Raw genomic sequence first — 13,194 nt, 5'->3', positions numbered from 1 at the left:
AGTGTGGCCAGAGGCAGGGTTTCCTCAGAATCTCCTATTCAGCCTCTCACCTTTTCTCTCCCCAGTAGCATTAAACTTTTTCTATTTTAAAGGTTTACTTGTAGGTGCCTGGGTGGCTCAGTCCATGGAACTTCTGCCTTCAGGTCAGGTCATGATCCCAGGGTCCTGGGATCTAGCCTGCATCAGGATTCCTGCTGAGTGGGGAGCCTGCTTCTCCCTCTTCCTCTGCAGCTTCCTCTGCTGCTCCCCCTGCTTGTGCTCGTTTTCTGTCAAATACATAAATAACATTTTTAAAAAATGTTATTTTAAATAACATTTTATTTATTTATTTATTTTAAAAGATTTTATTTATTTATTTGAGAGAGAGAGAGAGAGAGAGATCACAAGTAGGCAGAGAGGCAGGCAGAGAGAGAGGGGGAAGAAGGCTCCCCACTGAGCAGAGAGCCTGATGCAGGGCTCGATCCCAGGACCCTGGGATCATGACCTAAGCTGAAGGCAGAGGCTTAACCCACTAGGCCACCCAGGCGCCCCTAAATAACATTAAAAAAATTTTTTTTTAAACAAAATTTTTTTAAAATGTTATTTATGTATTTGACAGAGAGTGACAGTGAGAAAGGGAACACAAGCAGGAGTAGTGGGAGAGGGAGAAGCAGTCTTCCCTCTGAGCAGGGAGTCCAATGTGGGGCTAGATCCCAGGACCCTGGGGTCATGACCTGAGCCAAAGGAAGAAGCTTAATAACCAAGCCACCCAGGTGCCCCAATAAATAAATAAAATCTTTAAAAAAAATTTATTTATAACACAACTGATGATTTATTGAACACTACATCTGAAACTAATGATGTACTATAAGTTGGTTAATTGAATTTATTTATTTTAAATTTTACTGATTTTATTTTATTTATTTTTTTATTTTTTATTTTTTTAAAGATTTTATTTATTTGTCAGAGAGAGAGAGGGAGAGAGAGCAAGCACAGGCAGACAGAATGGCAGGCAGAGGCAGAGGGAGAAGCAGGCTCCCTGACAAGCAAGGAGCCCGATATCGGACTCGATCCCAGGACGCTGGGATCATGACCTGAGCCGAAGGCAGCTGCTTAACCAACTGAGCCACCCAGGCGTCCCTAAATTTTACTGATTTTAAATAAAAGATTTTATTTGTTTATTTAACAGACGATGAGAGAGAGAGTACAAGAGAGGGAAAGGCAGATGGAGAAGGAGAAGCAGGCTTCTTGCTAAGCAGGGAGCCCAATGTGGGACTCCATCCTAGGACCATGGGGTCATGACCTGAGCTGAAGGCAGATGCTTAAGGACTGAGCCACCCAGGCGCCCCAGGTAATTGAATTAAAAAAAAAAAATTGTTTATCTGAGAGAGGGGGGGGGGAGAACATGAGCAGGGGGAGAGAAATCCTTAAGTAGTCTCCTTGCTGAGCCCTATATGGGACTCCAGCCCAGAACCCTGAGATCATGACTGAGCCAAAATCAAGAGTCAGGTGCTTAACTGACTGAGCCAGGCACCCCTAAACTTTCTCTGTTTTGAATACTCAGATGTCTGAGGAACATCTAAGTGACTATATTCAAAAAGCAGCCAGGTATGTGGAAGAGATAGCTGGAGTTTCTATCATAGCACTTACTTTCCTGAAGAGCAATTATCTCCTCACGTTAATGTGTCTTGCACCAGTCTTGGAGATCCTTAAGTACAAAAAAATTACCTTATTTCTGTCTATATTCCCAGGACCAACTCAACACCTGGCAAGGAATAGGTACTCAATCATGGTTGCTCACTGAATGAAGAAATGAATGCATAAACCCTACACATTATTTTTAGGCAATATTTATTTGTGGGTACATTTTTATAATGAAGTTAACCACATTTGACATGGAGAATGCCCAATTGGAATTAATAAGAAATCTGAATCACTGAATATTTGTTCATGTATACAGTATTATTGTCCTCAGGATTGTCATGATACAAATAAATGAACAGGAAAAAGTTGCCCCAATTGTTAAGTCATGTATTGAATAGATAAGGATAATTAGAAATCATTGCACTTGTGCATACAACTGTGTACAAAAAGGATATTGCCAAATAAATTGAAGATAACAGGCTTGTCCAAATGAGTTAAACATTCACCTGAATCCCCTTATCTTAGATGCACAATCCATTTTCCTGGAAATGATTTGCAGAAGTAACCTTAGCCAGGGTCCATACTACCAACTCTGAACTGTGGCAGAATAAAATTAGATGTTACAAAAGAGCATTACAAAGTGTAGATGTTGGCTTTGACCTTCAGGAGAGTCAGGTCTCTTTCTGAGACTACAGGTCATGGGCTTTGCTTCTGTCACCAGTGGGAGAGGCCATGCTGGGTTCCAGGCTCCCCACACACATTGCATACTGCTGGGTTTGCGGTTGGGAGGGAATGAGGCTAGTGACCGCTGCAGTTCACCATCTGTATTCTAGTAACTGAGACACCATCAGAAACCTTTCTTCTTCTTTCTATATCGAAAAAAGGAAGAAGCAGTGAGAAGCTAGAGAAAGTGAGACGGCTACTTTGAGTAGCAGTCATGAAACTTGTATTTTTAGAAACATTTTAATTTTGTCAAACAACAATAACAAAAACTAAAATACACAGATAAGAAAAAAAAGTGAAATGAAATCATTCTCAATTCCACTGTGTAGAGGTAAATTCTTCTGACAATTTGGAATAAACTCTTTAATCATTGGCACACAAATGGCTATAGACTAAATGTTTGTGTCTTCCAAAAGTCATATATTAAAATCTAATCCCCAGTGTGATGGTCTTTGAAGGTGGTTAGGTCATGAGAGTGAAGCCCTGATGAATGGGATTCATAGAGACCTCAGACTGCTCTCTTGTCCTTTCCTCCATGGGAGGACACAGCAGGAAGACAGGCAACTATGAACCGGAAAGCAGGCTCTCACCAGACAGTGAATCTGCCAGCACCTTGATCTTGGACTTCCCAAAATTCAGAACTGTGAGAAATAAGTAGTGTTTATAAGCCACCTAGTCTGATATTCAGTTATAACAGCCTGAACAGGCTAAGACACAAATATGCATATTTAAAAGTATTTTTATACTATACCTACTGAACTATAATCTACTTTTTCCATGTAAAATATATCATGAATAATCTTCCATGTCAATACATGGTTGCATTATTGATGGCTATATGATATTCTATTTTATAAATTCACCACCATTTATTTGACTAAGCACCCACAGAGAAATGCTGGGCTCAGCTCCAATTTCTCACTATTACATACATAGGAGGAACCATCAGCAACTGATTATTTTTTAAAAGTTTTTATTTATTTATTTATTTGAGAGAGAGTGAGAGAAGGAGAGCATGAGAGGGGGGAGGATCAGAGAGAGAAGCAGACTCCCCCCTGAACAGGGAGCCTGACACGGGACTCCATCCTGGGACTCCAGGATCATGACCGGAGCTGAAGGCAGTCGCTCAACCAACCAAGCCACCCAGGCGCTCTCAGCAGCAAGTTGTACTTCAAGTACTTGTAATAAGATATTGGAGCAGTCTGTGGGAAAGACGGAATAAGGATGTGAAGGGGCCCAAGGGAGAGTAGTATTTATGCAATGATATTGTTCTCGATCTATAAAGGACATCAGTTAACGGGAATGAAGTGGGGAAGGATGGTAAAAGGTGGGAGAAGACAAGAAAGGGTGAAATGACAGGTCTGGAAAGAGAAAGAAACACAGACTATCAGGTGAGAGACAGATAAGAAAAGAAGCAATGTGACTAGAGTAAATAGAAAGGACCAAATAATCATCAGGTTTACTCAAGAAAAAAGTTTTGTGATCACCACCAAAAACGACAGTGACATTTATACCATGCAAAAGATGACATATCATTGAGTGAATGAAAAGGGGGGACAAATTCTTCAAAACCCAAAGGGGACTTTGATTACCAAGGCAGATATAGAGTAACCTTTAAAAAACTCTGAAACAAAGGAAAAAGAGTAATTAAGGATCTCATTCTACGTCACTTAATTCACCAACCTACACACATGTTCACAGAGTATGTTGAACATTGTCTTTAAAATATATATATTTATTTAAAATATATATCTTATCTCTGATGCTTTTAATCCTGTTTTCTTTTATGGTGATTGACAGGAGTTAAAATATTTTTCATCATTGCTTTGCATCACAGCCCCACAGAAAATAAGAGGAAGGAGTTAGCTTCCCCTTTCTCCCTATTATTGTGCCTACTTCCTGTTTTAGAAAAATTGAGGTGTGAACAGCCACTTTCTCTTGAACATTACTCTTCCGTATATTTGGGGAGTAGGGTGGAGTATATATTTGCAGGAGCTGGAAGATGGTCTCTATTACAAAACTTCCTATATACACTTGTAGGGAACCATAAAAGTAACTTGTATCATGAACACCACTTATGTACATATTAGAGTGAATTCAACATTTATAAACAATCAACTTCTAGAAAGAGAACATTAATATATCATGGAAATCTGCGAGGCACAAATGAAATTATTTATGTGAAGTATTTGGCAAACTGTAGAGATCTATATAAGTGTAAGGTCTTTTTAATTATTGGGACTCCATTACACTCCAGCATCAGAAGAATCTTACTAAAGGCAGAAATGTCTGCTATTTTTCTATACCCAGGAGTTGGAATGAGGGGAATATATCCACAAATAACCTTGCCCTTTGTTCTCCCCAGTACGATCTTTTGCATGGACAGAAAAGTTAGGAAAATGCCTTTTCCTTTGTTATAAGAAATGGTCAGGTTTTGGGTGCATGGGTGACTCATCTTTTAAGCATCTGCCTTCGTCTTAGGTCGTGATCCCAGGGTCCTCGGATCCAGTCCTGCATAGTTCTCCCTGTTCAGTGGGAAGCCAGCTTCTCCTCCTCCCTCTGCCTCTCCCCGAGGTTGTGCTCTCTCTTGCTCACTCTCTCAGATAAGTAAAGTCTTAAAAAAGAAAAAAGAAAGAAGGAAAATAAAAGAAAGGGAAAGAAAAGAAAAAAAAGAAATGGTCAGGTTTGCCTTATTTTTACTGGAAAAAGAAAGAGAAAGAAAGAAAGAGAGAAAGAATGAAAGAAAGAAAGAAGAATGAAAGAAAGAAAGGAAGAAAGAAAGTCTGGTTTGATTAATCACATCCTGTGTGGGCTCTGTCCTGTGTCACTGACACACATCAAGCAAAGGAGGAGAATGAATGGGTCATTGCTTCCAATGCTCCTAAGGGCACTTTAATTAAAGCACTAATGCTACATGCCCAACAAGTTTAGCATGACTCAGCAAGATTCGTCATTACGCCATCGCGGCCCAAGAGTATATGAGCATGTCCAATCACATGACCCTGGAGGATAGGGGGTACCAAACCAGATAGCGTTCGGTCGACCGCTTGCTCCCATCAGTCCTGTTCCTGAAGAACAATCAGAGATGCTGCGCAGACGGAGAGCAGCGTGGACGGCCATAGGTCCTCTTCACATTTCTCTATCATGTTGCCTTGTAGCTAGATGAGAGTGTGCCAACCACCTTTGCAGAGCTGGTGGAGGCAAATCTCCTCAAAGATTCTGATTTGTGTCTGCCACTGGGAGAAGGCTTTTATTCTGTTCATATGCATTTTTTTTATTTTTTATTTTTTTTACCACGGAGGATTGATGAATTCATTGTACACATGAATGAGTCCAAAGTATTTTAAGTGAAAAAAAGCTCTGAGCCACACCTTCCTCAACTTCACTCTACCTCATCATTTTTTCATAGAATTGACATAATTTAGTACTTTCTGAGCCTTCTGTTCTTGCTGAAAGCATAAGTACTGTATGTATAATTTGCTTGCCTTGTCATTTCTGCAATCTTTTATGCATACGGTTCAGGCATCCTGTTTGCTTCGTGTGTGCAATGCCAACTTACTTACTGTAAAAAATGTACTTCTTTATTCTTCTGGAAAATTAAATATAACACAGAGATTTAGGCTGTTCCAGTATTCTAGTCTATCACAGAGGCTGCTGCTGAATACTTTAACACAGTGTCAGGGGATTTCACAATTCTGCTTGCTTTTTGGTTTTATTTTTATACTTTTTTAAAAAGTCATATTGTTTAATTGCTACAGTACAGGGTAGAAGGACATTTTTAGTGTCTAAATGATGCACAGCATCTTTACTCACTTTGGAAGTTTAAAATTGGCCGATTCTAAAAGTGGGGAGGTTCAAGAAAATGAATGTGTATGGTTAATTGTATTTTTTATGGCTCAGGTTTTTGTTTCAGATGTATTAGGGACTCAAGAACAAACCTATATTTAACTGCTTCAACAATTCTGGTATTTAAATTTTTTAAAAAAGATTTTATTTATTTATTTTACAGAGATCACAAGTAGTCAGAGAGGCAGGCAGAGAGAGAGAGGGGGAAGCAGGCTCCCCGCTGAGCAGAGAGCCCGATGCGGGGCTCGATCCCAAGACCCTGAGATCATGACCTGAGCCGAAGGCAGAGGCTTAACCACTGAGCCACCCAGGTGCCCCGGTATGTATGTATGTATGTATGTATTTATTTTAAAAGAAAGAATTTTTCTTTTCTTTTCTTTTTTTAAAGATTTTATTTATTTATTTGACAGAGAAAGATCACAAGTAGGCAGAGAGGCAGGCAGAGAGAGAGAGAGAGAAGGAAGCAGGCTCCCTGCTGAGCAGAGAGCCCGATGTGGGGCTCCATCCCAGGACCCTAAGATCATGACCTGAGCCAAAGGCAGTGGCTTAACCCACTGAGCCACCCAGGTGCCCTGGACCCAGTATTTATTAAAATTATTTGTTGGTTTTATGTGGGAGCTTCATAACCTGCATGATATTACTCATATGCATGTGTAGGTTTAGCTTTGAATGTGGAAAGGATGTTACTTGGTAAACTCATTTTTCTTTTGCTTCTTAGAATTTTTGTATCCAGCTCAAAAATCACTAATATCTGCTCCCTTGGGCCTTAGGTATCTGTTGGACTTGACATTCATATTTCTCCCCCACTTTTTTGTCAGTAAACTTGATACATGCATGGAAATGTCATCCACAAATTCACTCTTCTATGTAGCAGAGTTTTTTTTTTTTTTTTTTTTTTAATCTCCTTCCACTTGATTTTTCTTATACAAATAGCCTTGCAGCTCATTCTGTGATATGCGTAGCCCTCAGAGGAACCACTGTGATAGATACAGTCTGAAATTCTAGATGTACATTGATTTCTGACCCTTTGGAAAATATAGTCCTTGAGAAGTTCAGTTGAAACCCACACAAACTTTCAAATGCTAGATGGTTTCAAGTTCAATATCTTTTCCTTTGAAGTTGTTGCTAAGAAATAATTTGAGTAACAAGTCTAGTCATCACCATATCCTGATAACCCACCAAGAAGATAAATTACTTCCTGTAAGTTACAACATTTTGCCTCCTCCCACACCAGTTCATTATATTACCCAGTTGTCTTCTAAGTAAATGATGTCTCTGAAAATAGTTAAATGGAATCCCGTGTAAAATACAAGTAGTCACTTAAGTATAAAGTCACATAGTATTTAGAAATAAATAACTAATAAATAACTAAACACTAGTAAAACTAATAAATAAATAACTAAACACAACCTTTTCTCCCTTTAAACATGTCAGTTATTGAAGCTTTCTATGACATCCTGGTCCTAACAGGAACCTCACAGAACCATGTAATCCATTCTCAGACATCTGGACAGACTGGCTAGCATTAAAGAAATCTCTTACAAAGAGGCCAAGGTTCCTTGGTGACTTTTACAGTTTTGCTTTGTTTATGGCTCGGTTTTTTTCCTCTCAGCTGAATATATCTGCTTGAGAATATTGGGTCAATGACAGGGTTCCCCCTAAAGGAGCAGAAAAGAGAAAAATTTGCCAAGACAAACTTACCGGGGACTACTGCCATATTTTAATTTGGCATTTGTTTTCAGACCATGCAATATAAGAGCAGACAGGACATGCCCATTATTATGAAATTATGTAAACGTGGCTTTAAAAATACCTTCTAATGGTTCTGTAGCTTGGCTACTGTTCCCTCTCTACCCACTCAGAAATGGAGCTATCATGACTTTTTTCTACCAGCTATGAATCAATCCCCATTGAGGAGTAACCTGACAATTGGTCCATGTCACAATAATCTAGACCATGTACGTGTTTTCGGAATGGAACAGACAGGTCATTTAATAAATAGCAAGTCTGTTTCTTCAGTGTTCCAGTAAGTTGTGCAGGACTAGACTACATCACAACTGTGTGCACTTCTTACCATACAGTTCCTTTTTACCCGTTGGAATCCTTTCGTGGCTTTTCAGTGTCCAGATCTGATGTAGCAATTCCCTACGATTATACTTTTTGAGAAAGTTTAGCTTTTGTGCTTGTTTTCTGTAATTTAGTTGCTTCAAAAAGTTAGTTTAGTTCAAAAGTTTAGTTTAGTTCAAAAAGTGTTTTACTCTGATATCCTGTATTTCTAAGACCAATTTATTCACTTTGGTCATATCTGTTGTTGTCATAAAAAGCATTGCATTTTTATCCTAATGTGAATTTATCTAATTTATTCTTCTCATTTCAGGGTTAAAAAAATACTGAGCCCAGAGAAACTAAGTGAGCTCTGCGTCGTTAATAGACCCTGTGCTAGACAGAGCTGAGACTGCAGCTTTCTGATTTCTGGTCTAGGACTTTTTTTTGAGAGTGGGGAAGACTTTTCATTACCACTAAAATAATAAGCAGGGATGCCTGGGTGGCTCAGTGGGTTGGGCCTCTGCCTTCAGCTCAGGTCATGGTCTCAGAGTCCTGGGATCGAGCCCCACATGGGGCTCTCTGCTCAGCGGGGAACCTGCTTACCCCTATCTCTCTGCCTGCCTCTCTGCCTACTTACGATCTCTCTCTCTGTGAGAGAGAGAACCTGCTTACCCCTATCTCTCTGCCTGCCTCTCTGCCTACTTATGATCTCTCTCTCTGTGAAATGAATAAATAAAATCTTTTTAAAAAATAAAATAAAATAATAAGCAAAAACTATTTACATTTAGAGGAATATAGTGTTGTACCATATAACTTGCTAGTAATCAGCCTGGATCTGTATTTGAAACAAGTATGTTCCCATTTATTTTCTCCTTCCAGAGAGCTCCAAGAATACAAAGGAACTCCCACCAATCTTGCTTAAATCTCATTAGGAAGAATTTCAGAAAAAATCATTCAAATATTCAGTACTGGGGAATTCAAGCTATATCAGCATAGTAGACAGTTTTTTGAGAAAACCAGAAGGATTTAATGAGGAAAACCTACCTTGAACAGGTGTCCTCCATGATACTGGGAGTTTCCATTTGTAAGGGCAAAGAGCTCATGCCTGCCAGTACCTTGGCACTTGCTATTCCCTTCCACTGGACAGATTTTCCCCAGATCTTTACAGAGCTCCCTCTCAATGACTGCTACTCAAATCTGCTTTATCAGAGAGGTCTTCTCTGACTGACCACAGTCAAATAGCTCCCCATCTACCCAACCACCCACCCATCCAGGCAATCATTCAGTTGGTCTGGGTTAACTTCCATTGCAGTCTGTCTTGCTTCTTTCCTTATCTGACTTGGTTCCTCTCTGAAGGGTTGGTTTTCTTTAATATACAATCAAACAAAAAAATTTAATTTCTTCTCCTCTTGTTTGCTAAATAATATTGTTTCATGTGTATAGTAGGATTAATTTTTTGTAAAACAGAAATCTGCATATGTAAAAAACATACAGAAGAATACACAAAACATCTTAACCAATGGAAGTTCTGGTGATTTTCACTTACTTTGTTATACTTTTCTTTATTGACTGATTTTATTTGGAATAAAATCAGTCAGAGATTACACAAATCTCTGTTTGTTTGATTTTTAATCAGAGTATCAGTTCCATGTGGGAAAATGAGTGCTATTTAGCAGAAGACTGGAGGACATTAAACTAGGGAGTTGGAATAAGGTCACAGAATCAAGCCTTGTTTAGGGGAGTCAATTTAGTGAGAGAGATTCTAGTCTACACGGAAAAAAGAAAAAAGAAATTCTTGTCTACAATCGTAGATTTTTTTTTAATGTGACTGTGGTCACATGGAGTGATGTTAGAAAAGAAATCCAGGCTTCTATCCCACTGATGGTGGATCAGGTGTTGCCCCAGGATGAAAGACTGTGCTATGATGCCAGCCTATATAGCTTATCAAGTCTTTAGCAATCAGCATTTCCCTCCTGCCCTCCCCAGATTCTGTTTGGAGCATTATAGGGCAGACTAATGAACCAAACACAATTAAGATATGTTAAATTAATAATTTCATTTTCCCAATTAAAAATTTATTTTGCATTTACAAAATTGAACTATAGTCTTGTGCTTATTTTTAATGCAGAAAAATATTAGGGAAACAAAGTTGTCTTCTCCAGTTAGATATTTTGAAGTCAGTTTTATTTATATTCTGTGAAATGATAGCTTCTCTGGTAATTTCTCCTCTTCCCAGCAAAGAAACCTTAATCTCCTTTCTGCAAATGATTTTATTTGGGCATCAAATCCTACATTGCAAATTATTCCAGATCTCAAGTTATGTAACTGAACAGATGGCTGTCTCATGGTTTTGACATGTTAGGCTGCAATCATGGCACATGAAGAAGAACCAGCTCTGGAGCCTTCCAGTGGTCAAGCAGGCAGATCCTGGGAGCAAACAGATATGTGTGGCTATGGGATCAGGCCAAGAACTGCACTCTAGATCATGTTCACTACTCAGGAACAAATTCCTTAGGATCCAGAGAGAGGTCCAGATAGTTATGGAGACATTAGTGGTAAATTTGACTGAATCATAAAAATAATCAACTCTGTCCTGTGGGAGAAAATAAAAATCTCTCAGAGAATGCTATGCCAGAAGAATGATTTCATTTATAGTGATAGTTGAAATGCCACTGGCAGGTGGATATTGAACTGAACACATTCTAATTGTACCTTGGCTTGGAGCACAAAGGGACATAATGGATAAAAATCCCTGTCTTCACAGAGCTTGCAATTTAGTGAGGGAGAAAGATAATCCGCCAATCAACAAATGAACAAACACATGGAGAAGAGGGACAAATGCTAAGAAGAAGAAAAAAATAACACAGAGAGGCATGCATAAAATTTTAGATAGAGTGGCCACAAAAGTCTTCTTTTAAAAAGATCACATTTGTTCAAGACCTGAAGGAAATGAGGATGCAAATCATGTATATATCAGGGGAAGAACATTCTAGAGAGAGAGAAAATAACAAATTTCCAGAATCAGGAGATACCTGAAATATACAGGGAGCCACAAAATGCCCACTGTGGCTCAAACGCCTAGGAGGCCTAGTTGGTTAAGTACCTAACTCTTGGTTTTGCTTGGTTTTAAGCCTTGCTTGGGGCTCTGCACTCAGCACAGTCCGCTTAAGTTTCTCTCTCCCTCTCCCTCTGTCCCTCTCTTACCCAATGTACTTTCTTTCTCTCTAAAGTAAATAAATATGTCTTTTTTTTTTTTTTAAGTCCATTATGGCTGAAGCAGAGTACACTGGGGGAGGGTTGTCCAAGATGATGTTTGAGACATAATGTGAGGTGAGATCATAGAGTTTTAAAGGTCATAGTTTGGGGGCATTCTGGGTGGCTCAGTTTGTTAAGCATCTGTCTTTGGCTCAGGTCATGGTCCCAGCTTCCTGGGATCAAGCCCCATGAATAGGGAGCCTGCTTCTCCCTCATCCTCTGCCACTTGGATGCTCTTGCTTGCACACACTCTCTTTCAAATGAATAAATAGAGTCTTAAAAAAATAAGGGTCATAGTTTGGAGTTTACCTTTTGTTCTGAGTAAGGTAGACACAGGGCATGACTGACTTATTATTTATAAGGATTACTCTTTGAAGGAAATCAACTGTAGAGTGTAAGGGCAGGTAAGAGGAGTGGGGGGAGTAAGAAGCCAGGAGGAAGCATTTAGGAGGCCATGAAGAGAAAATGAGGCAAGAGATTGTAGTGGACTGAACCACAATGTCAGCAGTGGAGGTGGTGAAAAGTGGGCAAATTCTGGCTATATTTTGAAAGTGGAAGTGGTTGATAGATTAAGTGTACTGCCTAAGAAAAAGAGAGGAGTCTAGAACCATTCCAAGGTTTGGGGTCTCTGTGACTAAGGTCTCTGTGAAAAGGAAGAGGAGTGGGAAGAGTAGATTGGAGGATAGCAAAAGTTCAGCTTGGGATATATTGTTAGAGATGTCTATTATACATCCAAATGGAGGTCTTGAGTGAGCAGTGGGATGTACAAATCTAATGTGTCAAGGGCTAAGGATACAAATTTTGAAGTCATAAGGATATGCATGGTATTTAAAGCTATGAGGCTTGGATTTACCTAGGCAGTGAGGGTGAGTGTAGAACCAGGTGAGTATGGAGAGAGTGCTCATATGTATGGAATGTTGCTGATAAGTAAAATGAGGCAGATTGAAAATTGGATTTCACCATGTACAAGTCATTATGAATCTTCATCAGAGCAGTGGTCTAGAGTCTAGGCCAAAAGCCTCGTTGGAGTGCATTCAGGACAGAATGGAAACATTGGAGACAGTGAACAAAACTAGTTCTTTCAAGAAATGCGCAGAATGCATGAACAGACATTTCTCTAAAGAAGACATACAAATGGCCAACAGACACATGAAAAAAATGCTCCACATCACTTGGCATCAGGGATATATAAATCAAAACCACAATGAAATATTACCTTACACCAGTCAGAATGGCTAAAATTAACAAGACAGGAAACAACAAACGCTGGGGAGGATGCAGAGAAAAAGGAACCCTCTTGCGCTGTTCAAGGGAATGCAAACTCGTACAGTCACTTTGGAAAAGTGGTATGGGGGTTCCTCAAGAAGTTAAAAATAGAGCTACCCTATGAGCCAGCAATTGCACTACTAGATATTTATCCAAAGATACAAATGTATTAATCTGAAGGGGCATGTGCACCTCAATGGTTATAGCAGCAATGTTCATAAAGCCAAAATGTGGAAAGAGCTGAGATGTCCATCGACAGATGAATGGATAGAGAAAATGTGGTTCATAAATACAATGGAACAGGGGAGTCTGGGTGGCTCAGCCAGTTAATCAGCTGTCTTTGGTTCAGGTCATCATCCCAGGGTCCTGGGATCAAGCCCTACATTGGGGGTGGAGGTGGTGCTTGCTGCTTGGTGGAGAGTCTGCTTCTCCCTT

The 13,194-nt window shown here is 39.5% G+C and overlaps 1 long non-coding RNA gene across 1 annotated transcript; it reads right to left on the bottom strand.

Moving 5' to 3' along the window:
* Positions 1-1,993: 1,993 nt before the first annotated feature.
* On the bottom strand, positions 1,994-9,496 carry LOC123390522. Its single transcript, XR_006605078.1, has 2 exons — positions 9,283-9,496; positions 1,994-2,492 (listed from the first exon to the last, which is right to left on the bottom strand). It is a non-coding gene; the product is annotated as an uncharacterized LOC123390522 (long non-coding RNA).
* Between the last annotated feature and the right edge of the window lie 3,698 nt (positions 9,497-13,194).

The sequence above is a fragment of the Mustela putorius genome, unplaced genomic scaffold, assembly GCF_011764305.1.
Source record: "Mustela putorius furo isolate JIRA1106 unplaced genomic scaffold, ASM1176430v1.1 tig00000129_pilon_pilon_pilon, whole genome shotgun sequence".
Taxonomy (NCBI): domain Eukaryota; kingdom Metazoa; phylum Chordata; class Mammalia; order Carnivora; family Mustelidae; genus Mustela; species Mustela putorius.
Note: the sequence above shows the minus strand (reverse complement) of the source record. Positions and strands in the feature narration are given on the sequence as shown.